General features: G+C 49.3%; 1 protein-coding gene across 3 annotated transcripts in view; it reads left to right on the top strand.

The window, feature by feature from the left end:
* The first annotated feature begins 10,470 nt into the window (after nucleotides 1–10,470).
* The window catches only part of LOC146440738 (mitogen-activated protein kinase kinase kinase 3-like), a 77,605-nt gene continuing 75,521 nt past the window's right edge, over nucleotides 10,471–12,554 (top strand). For all 3 annotated transcript variants that reach the window (XM_085050178.1, XM_085050177.1, XM_085050176.1), the window contains exon 1: nucleotides 10,471–10,601. The gene's annotated coding sequence lies outside the window, so the exon portion shown is untranslated. The remainder of the gene's footprint in view (nucleotides 10,602–12,554) is intronic.

Below are 12,554 nucleotides of genomic sequence, written 5' to 3'. Positions count from 1 at the left end.
CACTGGCTGTGAGAGCAGCACAGCAGACTCTGCACCCACGTGGCTGTTGGATTGCTGATCCAGGCAGCTAGAGTGGGCAGGAAAAACAGATGTCCATAAGGGATGGGCAGTTTGCTCAGGCCCAGGATTTGTACCAAACATTGTACATTTTCTGTCACATGGCTGGAGGTTGGTTTTATTCCCTTTGCACTCCTGTAGCAGGGTACAAATCCTGTTGAACACTTGAGCCAGTGCTTCCTAAAACAGTGCTTATCACACCCACTCTGGATTCTGCTCTGATGAAAAATTATAGGTTTTTCTTATTTACACAGTTGCTTCTTTTCAGACTCTTCAAGTATATCTGCCTAGTCCCTGCTTCTGTGAGACCTTATGAAATCACCCTCTGAAAATAAGTGTAACAGGGTTGTTAAGGAAAGGCAGTGTGGGCAGGAGTACTTTGTTCTAAAATTAGAAACCAGGAGGCCTGGCATTGTGAACTGCAGGCCTGCCAGTCTCCTTGCCTGGATTTTCCATTCAGATGAACAGAGTCAATGAGAACAAAAGCTTTCTTTTTTCCCCCACTGACACCTGTCTCTTTACTCCAGGATGATGTTCCAGCTTTCCATTCTCCCTTTGGGAAGCAGGGAAGCTTTGCCTGCTTGCAATACCAGCAAACTCTACGCCAGTATGGAGGGAACAAGCTGTCCACTGTAATTTTTGTTCTTTTAGGTATCCTGCAAGAACCAGCTTCTTTTCTGGAGTCCTGAAGTTAGGCAATTCATGGGAATTGGGAGGAAGTCTGTGAGCTTTGATGAAGTTACATAGGGGAGCTGTAATAAAATAACTGGACATCCATGGACTATCCAGACTTAGTGGAAACCTTGGGACCAGGCTATATAGTATCTACCAATTGCTTCTTGCAATGTGAGCAGCAGCATGTGAGCCCTTGGTTTCTCAGAGAAAACCTGCTGGGATTCCAGGTCATGGACACACCCCATTGCCCAAGTCAAGAATCATTTAGCAGTCCTTTCCCCCTTGCTGCTTTGGGTGTCTTTTTTCACTCATTAAAGCCATTTATGGTCTCTTGTTTATTCCTTGTGTTGAGTGTGACAGTCAGAACTGCCTGTTGTACCCATCTTGGATAACAGTCAGAGGATTCTACCTCATCACCCCTGCAGTAAGGTCACCTTTTATGGCTTGTGCTGAACAAATCTCTTAGAAATATAGCCAGTTTTGTGACATTTCTCTTCTCCTCTCCTCTCCTCTCCTCTCCTCTCCTCTCCTCTCCTCTCCTCTCCTCTCCTCTCCTCTCCTCTCCTCTCTTCTCCTCTTCTCTCCTCTCCTCTCCTCGTGTCCATGCTCATGAGCATCTGTGCCCAATTTCATTCATGATGTGTACCCACATCTTCATTCAGATGGTGTTTCACCTGTCAAAAGCACAAATTGGCCTGAATAATTTCCTCTGTTTCATTTTGGAAGCAAATCCCAACTGTTGCTCCTTTCGAGTCTCTGTGAGAACAACGCTTTGTCATTTAGCTTGTCACGCGTGAAAAGTTTGACATCGTTATTTGATGTTTTACTGATTCTCCCTCTGAGCCCTTCACTGAATCTTGAATCATGTCATCGTTAGCTGTTCTCATAAAAGCATAAAAACTCCAGGATCAACACAGAGTGCTGCTCTGCTCAGGGGCAGACCAGAGATTCTGTTACCAGTCCTGATGCATCCAAGCGTGTGCTCTAATGGCTCTTTGACTGTGACAAGCACAGTTTAAATAGCCTGATAAATCCTGTCCACCAAACACCTCTGTCTTTTCATGCCTATCTGATACTGCACCTAGATCTAGCTTTCATTTTTTTTGAACCATTAGTAACAGTGACAACCTGCTTTTAATGCCAGCTCCCTTCCAGAGACAATACTTTGATGTTTTGACTGCAAAAGGCTTGGCACTCTCTTCCCTGATGGAAGCAGGACACAGCCCTGCACCAAGGGTTCAGTTCTCTGCCTGCAGAAATGCAGCCACTCTTTTTAGGGGTCAGAGGCTTTTCCCTGGTGTCATTTGTCATTCTGGTTTGGAGGGGTCTTGCCATCAGATAATGTGCAGGGACAGTCTGGCCTTGGTTCTGCTATGATCGTCCTTGTAGGAAAACATAGAAACTGATTGCTCTTTGTAGTTCAGCTTGTGACCACTATTCATTAAATCTGTCATTTCCTCTTCTGCCTTTCAGCAGTGTTTCCTCCATCAGGAACCTAATGACCCTCTGCAAGCTCTCATCCACCTACAATTACTGGACCTGTCTGAGCTTTGCCAAGTGGCTTAAATACTGTTTAGTCTCCGGTGTCAGCTGCTGCTGATGGCTGCCACACAGGTTTGTGACACACTCTCACCTGGCTTTTATTATACCCTCAAAATCCTGGGAAAAAAAATCTACCCAGGCAAAGGATCAGACATGCACCACTGCAACTGAAGTAGCTTAATATCAGTTGAGTGTTCTCACATCCTTGGCTGATGGAATTCAACAGAGCTAACCAAGGATTTACTTCAACCCTCAGCTGACAAAAAAAAATCTCAGTTCGAGAGGCTTTTAAAGCCAAAAAAAAAAAAAAAAAGAAAAGAAAAAAAAAAGAAACGGTGGTTTTGTGGTAACAACTAGACCTGGGAACATGATGTCTGTGTTGTGTTCTGCTCCATGCTTCTCCTTGTGTTCTTGGAAGGGATCATTTCAACCCTCTGCCTGTACAGAATTTATTCTGCTGTACAGTGGATGTAACATCACTTCCAGCTCACACAGGGCAGAGTGGTGACTGCCTTCACATCAGAGACCCATCTCTAATGGTGTTATTAAAAGCACAGAATATTCTAGAAAATAATAGTTATAGAGGGTTACAGTCAAATCATCTTAGACATTTAAAAACATCCAAATGTTACTGGGTTAAATGGTTAAATCAATAGTCACCAGGCCATCTCAGACATGCAGGCTGTGACAAAAGGACTGCAGCTGAGGTGAGCTTCAGTGTCTGCCCAGCTCAGTGGCATTTCTACAGCAGTTATGGGCACTGTCAGGGACAGAGGAAGACATCACAGTCCTGCCATGGGTGCTGAGGAACAGCTACCCCACACAGCATTTTCTTTATCACATCCCCACTGGGTAGAGGGTGGTTTATGTTGAGTTTTGTTTAAAGACTACAGTAGTTTAGAAGACACTATTTCTGGGAATCACATAAACACATTTGCAGGGTAACCATTATTAGAAGGAAATGCCATTTTAAAGTGTCACATCTGTTAGAATTTTCTCCTGGAGACAAAGCCCAAGGTCATCATGGTCCTGCAGTCATCTCCTCCTTCCCCTGCAGAAAGTGAGGCTCTGCTGGAGATGGGAAGAACCAACACTGACCTGGGATGTGAAATATTGGCTTGCAGGCTCAGTTTGGAGAGCTTAGTGCTGCATCTGCAGGTGACACTGGGCCAAGGTGAATGACAAGGGAATGGAAACCAAAATAAGAGTTGAAAAAAAAAGCCTTCACTTTCTCCACTCCCCCCAATTCATATTTACTGTAGTCCCCACCAAAGTACACCTAAAATAGCTTTTGTCTGTTGCTATTTAGCCATTTAGGTCAGATCTACCAGCTGCATGAACTTGCCTCTATTGTACTATTGCAGTTGGACTGTTGCCATCCTCCCCCCATGGGTTTTCTACAGATCTATATTTCAAAGTTATGGCTCTTGCAAAGCTCTGCTGTGTGAGTTCAGACAAGCTAAAAAAAAAATTAGTCATGTTTCCTCTGGTCCTGCTCCTTTACTAGGCTTCCTATTTGCAATCAAATTATTTTTAATTTTGACCACGTTCCTATTGTTTGCCAGGAAGATAATCATCTTATCTCGCCGCCGGGATATTTCTCTCCTTTCTCATGTAGTTTCAGATGGATTAAATAAATACCCCTTACACAAAGCACACCAAGCTGGGCAAAAGGGCATTTCACCATTGCTAGCTGCTCTGAAATTTAGGAAATGTCTCTCTTTTGGGGAAAAAAAAAAAAGTTGGGAAGGGTCCAGACATGCCATAACGGCAGCTGTGCTAATTGTACACACTCAGTTAATTTTTATCCATCTCAGAGTGGCTTCATGGAAATGTGTGGGTGAAGTTGAAAGTCAGTGAGTGACATTGGCTTGGTTTTCCAGTGCCAACAAGAGCCACAGGTACGGTCATTGGGTTTTTGGCAAGAGAGAAGCCAAAAAATGTCTGAGTGGTCCTGTGGGACCTTTCTGCTCCTTCTTCCCAGGTGACAGTGTATTAGCTCCATGCAAGAAACAGGGAATTCCCCACTGGGCCATCTGTCCATCCGAGGAGAAGGTTTTTTTACAAGACCATCAGTGGGTGCTTTTCTCCCCCTCTACCTGTCTGGAGATCAAAGGGACTGAAATGGGACCAGATCAGCTCACTGCATTTTGAGATCTGACTTGGAGTCCTTCTCAAGGGAAGGATTTACACCCAGAAAAAGCCAGCACCCAGCTCAGAGCAAACAGACTGGGGAAGATCAGGCATGTTCAGACCTTCCCAGTGCTCCCAGTATCCCTCCATGGAGGAACTGGTTTGCAAACACGCGAGCCACAGGCGCGCAATGGAAAGTTGTGCCGACCAGTGGCACGGCTGGAACCCAAACTGCTCTGTGCTGCTTTGTGTTTTGCAACCTTCACCCACATCCACTTTCCTCCTGCTGGATGCTGAGTGCTTTACCTCCAGCTTCCTAATTATCGGAGCGCCGCTGCTTGTGTTCTGCCGCAGATGAGGAAATGAGGACATATGGCTTTTGTGATAAGGGATTTATGGGAGCTGTCTGTGCGGCGCTGCTGCAACTTTCTATGCAAGTCCATTTATAAAACAAAACACGCGTAAACAGCCAGGTTTTGATTGTTTCGGTGATTTCTTCCCCCTCGTGACAGATGTAAAGGAAAAACTGGAGGTTTCCACTTGATGCGTGCAGATAACCCTGTGGCAAATGGGAGAGATCCCACTTGCAGCAAGTCACTCAATACTTGCTTTGATTTCTGTCACCGAAAATTCAGCTCCATGTGGGTAGATGGGAAGAAATACAAAGAAGCTGGGGCTGGATGGGTGCTTTTGCATGATCCACTTTCTGCTGTAGGAGTACAAATATTCCTGAAGAGTTCTGGTAGGAGCTTCTTTGTCAAGATACCAAATCTTGACAAAATACCAATCAAAAAGGCAGCCAAAATCCTGTGATTATTATGGGTGGCTTTGACTACACCCCTGTCGATTGGTTATCTTTCAAATCAAGAGACAGATTAGAGAAATAGGGTCATATTTTCAGGGAACAAAATCCTGTTTTCAGTGGGGACAAAGAACATGGCAGTCTGGAGACACATACCTATATCCATGTCTGGGCTGTGCTCTTTCAGTCCTTCCCTTATCCTTTACATTCTACTCAAGAAAATCTAGTTGCAGGGTGGAGAATCTTGGCTCTTTTCAGGGAAAGTCTCAAGGTTTTCTCTGAAGTTTCTGGGGACGTGAGATGAAAACACTGGATGTCCCTTGCAATTTTCGTCTTTCTTGCAGTCCCAGCTGCAAATGCCACAAGGGCAGTATTTCTTCTGTGATTTTCCACAATATTCAGGTGCCAGATGAACCCATAAATATCCTGGGATAGTTCTGACCTTACCTGAGAAAGTTTAAACTGAGCCTGTTCACAGATAGGTACAATAATTCTCCAGGGCTTGCAGCTTCACACTTGTCACCAGTGTCACCAAGAGTCTCCCTGCAAATACAGTTTGGTCGCCAAAAGTTCCAAGCACGACACACACGTGAAAAAGCTCCACAGAAAAACGCCCTCCAACCATGTTTCCTTAACAACCCACCCAGAAATCAGCTCCACTTTCACTCTGTCCTTTTTGGAGATGTTTTTCCCTCTGTTTGGCAGAGAAGGTGAGTCATGGAACAGAGACAGTGTGGAAATTTACGTTCAGCTGAAAGTGCATGTTATGACTACCATGAAAAGAAAATCATCCACACAACTCAATCTCAGTGTAAGTCACACCCAGCTTTGAAGAAATGAGTTTAAACCTGTTCTTTTTGGTTGACTGACACAGCTGGCTGCTGCAAGCTGCTTCCTCTGCATGTCACACTTAGCCTTCAGCCTTTGTTTTGTAAGATCTGAAATCTCTCTCCAGCCGTGGCCAGCCAGGTGGATGGACACAAATGCTGGTCAGAGAGGGCTGGGGGCACCCCTTTGCTCTGACCCCTTCATGAGCAACTTCCCAACCCCTCAAGACAGGGAGTTGCAGTATTCCCAATGTTTGATGGGTGGCAGAGCATGGAGAGTTCCCCCCTGCTCTGAGGTTTTCATGCCCTGAATCCTCCCCTCCAGGATGGGGACTGAGCATTTTATCTTCAAGTGCAGGACTTGCCCTTTCCTATTAAAATACGGTGCCTGCTGCTGCCACCTACCTTTTGTGCTGGAGTGGATCCTAGAAATATTCCATACACACAGTCTGGGAAGGAGCCCTGGCTTTCCTCTTCATCCCAAGAGCTAAAACCAAGCTACAAACCACATGGTTAATTTGTTGTGTGGGCAGGAGGCTTCATCTGACAAACATTTTCTGCCATGGAAGAGGAAAGGTTTCAAAACCCATCAAGAGATCACTTCTTGCTCTTGCCTGGTTGTGAGGGCTATCATGCAGATTTTTTCATACAGATTTTGGCATCGTGCCTGCAGAGCAGGTGCTCACAGATGGGTGATCATCATCATCCCTGGATGATGATCCAGGGAGCATTTAATGCAACAGGAGATGCAGAGGAAGGTGGCTGGGAAGTGTGTGGTGCTGCAGCAACTGGAATCTGAACCTGATTCTCACCCTTCTCAACCACTCCATGACACTGTGATAGTAAAACAGATGTAGAGGTAGAGATGAAATGCTAACCCCAAATGTTTGTCCCCAGAAAACCTCTGCATACCTTCAGGCATGTTCTTGGAGGAGCACAAAACCCTTAGGAATGCTGACATGTGGTTAGTGCCAGTTTTGTCTATCAGGCTGTCACCAGATCGCTCAGAACACGTGGGAAATATTTAAGTGAAATAAATGTGGCTTTTCTATGGGTCCTAACATTAAGAGGGACATTAGATAGCTCTAACTCTCTTTCCCCACCTGCTTTTCTGCAGCAAACAGCAAACCTGCAATTAATTTTTGGTGAGGAGGAGCTGCAGCTGACGCAGATCTGCCAAGCCCAGGCGCTGCTGTGCAGAAGTTTCAGCATCACAGCTTGGATTTTTGTGCTGACATCCCAGCCAGGCCCATCACCAGCTCCAGCCTTCTGCTGAGGAGCAGCACACAATCTCTGAGTAAGTAATTGGTTCCTTTTCTTTACCCCGAAACAGCATCACTCCTGTACAGTTTGGAAACTAAGTATAGGAATGATTTCACCTCCCATTCTCAGACATCTTGATGGGAGAGAAAGCCTGGCAGACAACAGCTTTATGCTGCTGTTCAGGGCAGGAAGCAAGAAAGGATGTTATATCAAACAGAAGGCATGGGAGAATTTCAGGTTAGATGGAGCATACTTAGTCACAGAAGAATTGGGTCAGTGCTCTGGGACCTGTGTTCACTTCCTGCAGGAACCCTAACACAGCCCAAAATAGTAGCAATTAGGTAAAAGCCAAATATCTTCCATTTTTCTCCCCACAGTAAATACTAATGCTTACGTCATTAAAGGAGAAGCATAAATAGAACAAGCCTGAGGCTGTGATCTGCAAAGTTCTTGGTCTGTGGATGAACCATCAGCTTTTCTTATAGCTCACTATTACCCACTTGTGCCATCAAACTTTTCACTGGAGATGCTAGCAGGATGAAATAGGCCAACATTTGCACCAGGCAGTGAAGAATCAGAGCGCACATCTGGAGGTTGTATGTGTGACATCTTGCTGACAGGGACAGCATGGGACAGCATGCACCAAAGAATGTGTCCTAGTGGCAGTTTGGACACTGTTTTGGAAAAGAAGGGAGAGTTTGGCTCTGTGGGTACAAGTGTGGCACACCTGTTGTCCCAAGGGACACAAAACAGCTCAAGCCTGTTTAATTTCACCTCACAGAGCCACTACAGCCACTGCCTCCAGCACTTGGGTTCACCTCTGCTCTCCACTGTGCCCCTCTCCACCAGGTGTTCACTTCTCTGCAGAAACTGGCAGCCAGCATTTGGAGGAAAACACCTGAAACCCTGCACAGAGCCACACATCTCTGCCCATCCTTCTGCCAGGCTTTGTAAATGTTTCCAGCTCTAGCAGGGAGAATCCAGGGGCAGGTCCTCAGCACACCCATCAGCAGAGAGCTGTTGACATCAGTGGGAACAGCCTTGACACACATGAGGATCCTTACATTGTTCAGGGACACCCTAGAACTGAAATCCTCCTAGCAGGATTCCAGGGGCACCAAACATATTCAGGAAAGAAGAGATGCTTGGAAGAACTGCAGCTTTCAGCAGTAATTGGTGTGTGCTGAATCAATTCCCATTAAAACCAGGTGGTTTTAAAGGAACTGCTTGTCGCTTTAGTGCCTTATAATACTTGAACCCAAAGTCCTGGGGTCCTGTGCCTGGTTCCCAAGGTAAACACATGTGACTTATTTCAGAAAGGCATCTGCAGCACAGGAATTCATTACATACATCCCTGATGGGCAGCAGCCAACATTTCAAATGTGCCAAGTTACCAGGATTTTATTAAAAGCTGTTAAGAGTTAGAGGGAAGGTGCAGAGGAAAGCAACCTCCTTCCCAAAGCCAGGTGGCTTAGGCTCGACTCACACTGCTTCCCGAATGGATGAGGCAAGCTGGAGTCAGAGGTTCCTTCCAGGAACAGCTCAGTCCCCCTGGATGTATCTCCATAAGCTGCACAAATATTCTGGGGAGGGGGAGGGAGAGAGAAAAGAGTGAAACCTATTCAATTACATCAAGATCACGACTGGCCCTAGTAAAATCATTTATGGAGTGAGGGAACCCGGAGCGGTTTGGGCTGGAGCCATCTGCAGTTATTTGGTATATACAGAATCGGTTTCTATGGATTTTATTAATAGGTCACGCGATTGTATATGAGGATGTGAGATCTGAATCTCTCAGGAGGGGTCCCTGGTTGGGGTTTCTATTGCCTTTATAGGCAGTGGCTCAAACTTTCTTGCAGCAGCAACTCCTTAAAAACTTGAGGGGAATGGGGCTGGGTTTAGGATACAGCATATTTTTTTCTCTCCCCCACCAAAATCTTGAATTGACTTTGTTCCTCTTCCTCTCCACAACACATTTACTAAATGGGGAAACAAGGAAATAATCAGAGAAATATTCTTACTTACTTTTTCCATTGTCTGCATGAATTTTCTCTCTTTCCCACCAGTCTGAGGGATATCTGGTACATAACTCAGCTCCCACTTCCATCTGTTTTTCAGCCTCTTGTTGGCCCTTTTTTAGGGGTAATTTTGCTTCTATGCCATTGTTGGCTCCTTCCATACAGAGTCGAGCCCAAAGGAACTTGGACACAAAACAGAGACTTGGGACAGTGGGTGTAGATCAGAACAGCCCAGATGCTTCTCTGCCTCCCCAGGGAGCTGCCCAGGGAGCCATGAGCTGCTCTGGAGAGCAAGCTGTGACTCAGGAACAGTCTAAAGCCCTCTGGTCTTCACTACGGCTCGATTTTACTTTAATTGCCACAAAAGAGGCAAAACCAAACCAAGTTTTAAGAGCAATTCCTGCACATCCCAGCTGTGTGGAGAAAGCTGGGCCCTGCAGAAAGCCACCCTGCTGCAGTAAGATTCCACCATCTCCACCAGCATTCCAGCTGATGAAGCCCCATCCCAGAATCAGGGGGTTTCAGCCCTGTTCCTCATCACCTCCCGTTTTCTTGCATCAGCCCTAGGTAGGGCAGCTTGCTTCCAGCCCCCCTCTTCCAGAAGGTAGGGGACCTGAAGTGCAGAGGTCACATTCCATCCTTCTTGAAAGCAAAGCCGGGAGATCCCACGGTGTCTCACCGGGGTTGACCCGACCTGAGGAGCACAGGAAGCTGCAGCTGGGCCGAGCGGGGCTGAGAGATGGGGATGCATCACTCGGGATGTGGATGGGTTTGGAGCTGCCCTGGGATCGGAGCTACCCAGGAGGTCGGAACTGCCCCGGGGCTGCTCGTGGGTCGGAGCTCACCGCGAGTCTCACCGGGGCTGTCCGACCTGCGGGGCCGGGGGAGCACCACCGGGACCGAGCGGGGCTGCGGGACGGGGCATCATCAGGGATGCGGATCCGCCCGGGGGCTGGCACCGCCCCGGGGATCGGAACCAACCCGAGGTCCGGAGCTGCCCCGGGGGTCGGGGCCGCCCGGTGTCGCCCCCCAGAGGCAGGGCACGTCCCGGCCCCGCGGCGGCTCGGCTCGCTCGGTCCGCCCCCGTCCCCATCCCCGTCCCATTGGCCGCGGCGGCTCCGCGCGTCACCGCTTCCTCCCGCTTTTGTGCGCCGCCCCAGCCGAGCTGCCGCCGAGCGGTGCCGAGCCGAGCGGAGCTGTTCCGAGCCGCGCCGGCACCGCTGGGACCCGAGGTGGTGACACCAGCCCCGGGTGGCCGCGCATGCCCCTCCGCCGGTGACCCCGGTAAGTCCGTCCTCAGCCCCCCTCTCCGCGGCCGCCGGGTCCTTGCCTCCGCGAATAGTTTCGTTCTTTGAATTATTTTACTGTCTGCAGTGGTGACCGAGAGTTTTGCCGCCGGGTCTGGCTTCCGTGGCTTTCTCTTCCTTCCTCGCTAGCCTTGCAAGTGGGAGCTTGTCCCTCCGGCTGTGTTTGGGGGGCGAGCGGGGGCTGGAGCGGCTCCCCGAGAGGAGCGGATGGAAGGATTGACCTCTCCGGGGCTCCCCGCACAGCCCCGCTTTGCCTTGGTGCTCTCGGGTCACTGTTTCCCCAGGTTGTCGCTTGTCCCAGCTGCAGCTGCTGACAGCGCCGGGATTAGGCTCCAGCACCCGTTTAGGGATGCGTTAACATCCGAAGCCAGCGGTTTGGGGATGTGGTCACTTGTGTCCCGAGTCCCTGGAAAGCATCCAGGGAGGTGCGGGGGCACTTGGCCATTCCTCCCTGTCCTGCAAAGCTCTCCCTGCCCCGTCTGTCCGGAGCGATGGGGATGGGCTGGGCAGGGAGGAAGGCTCCGCGGCGGGCATGGACCCGGAGCCCGGACCCGCCTGGTGCGAGTGGGCGGCGGAGCTGGAAAGCTGGATTTCCACCTGGACGGAGCGAGCGGCTGCCGTGGGGCTGTGCCACGAGTCGGGATGATGCTCGGCAAGGATTTGTGCTGCCGGCACCAAACCTCTGCCCTCCGCGGCTGTGCGGGGAGGAGCGGAGTAGAGGAGGGAGCCGTGGACCAGCTGGGCAGGTCGTGCACAGTGGCCAGGTACAGCTCTTGCTGGCCCTGACACAGCTTGGAGAGTGGCTTCTCCCTCGGCTGCTGCTGTCATCCTCCTCTTTAATTCCTGTCTTGTAATCCACCAGTTTTTGGAAGTAGATCTGCTCCCGGTTCGGGGAAGGGTCTTGCATGTGTTGCTGGTTCATAGACTAAAAACTCACGGATTTGGAGGCTTGGGATTTGTGCAGGGTTTAAGTGAACCTAGGAATTTCCAGGGTCAAGCTTGTTCAGTTTTTTTGGCGAGAGTGAGAGGTTTGGGGGAATTCCTTTCTGTGCCACCTTCTGGATTTATTTCCAGTCTGGTATGTGCAGTTTGATGCAGCTCTGTGCAGGATTTGTGCATGGAGTGCGGCTCTTGGGAGCATTCCTCAGGTGTGCATGAGATCAGTTGCATTTGGGGAGTTGCCTGTGACTACCTGTGTCTCGATACCTGTGTCAGATGGTCCAATTTCCAGAGCCCCTCATTTGACATTATTTATAATCAGGGGCTCAAGGCTTCCCAGGGCTCCTGCAGATCAGAGCAGACCTCCACGGCTGGGCACAGCCTTTGCCCCGGGAAGTTTTTGCAGCTTGTAAAAGCTCCTCTGTTGAGGCAGGACGTGAGGCTGGATGGGCTGCCAGCCTGGTGGGATGTGAATGTAAAGGACCTTTTATACCTTCCCCGTGTGAACGGGTTTTGGTGCCGCAGCTTTTTCCACGGGTCCTTAATCTCCACCAGAAACCCACAGCTCTGCCCTGTCAACGTGTGCTGATGGGCAACGCATTTATTTTTTTGGAGGCTGTTAGAGCCCTGTGAGGGAAGTGTTCTCATGCAGAGAGATGTGGTCTGGATTTTCACCCAGACGAAGCGACTCCGCCGCGAAGAGCCAGCGACTGCGGCAGCCAAGGAGAGGCTCCATCCCGTCCGGAACGTTCCTCTTGCTCCATGATGCTTCGTGATTTTCGCCTGCAGCTTGGACTTGATGCTCTGCGAGTTTTCCCGTTGGGAAGATGCCGGCGAGGATCACACGGTGTGTCTGGCTCGTTGGCAGAGCCGTGGGATGGAGTGTGCTGCTGCTGCAGCATGGAAAGTGCTGTGCTTCCAGCCCTGCTCGCCCCAGATGGACGTGGGAACGAGTGCGAGAGCTGGCAGAATGCTCTGTCCTGGTGGATCT

Source organism: Lichenostomus cassidix, chromosome 2 (genome assembly GCF_008360975.1).
Source record: "Lichenostomus cassidix isolate B80296 chromosome 2, HeHo_3.0, whole genome shotgun sequence".
In the NCBI taxonomy this organism is placed as follows: Eukaryota; Metazoa; Chordata; class Aves; order Passeriformes; family Meliphagidae; genus Lichenostomus; species Lichenostomus cassidix.
This window is presented reverse-complemented; position numbering and strand designations above follow the sequence as displayed.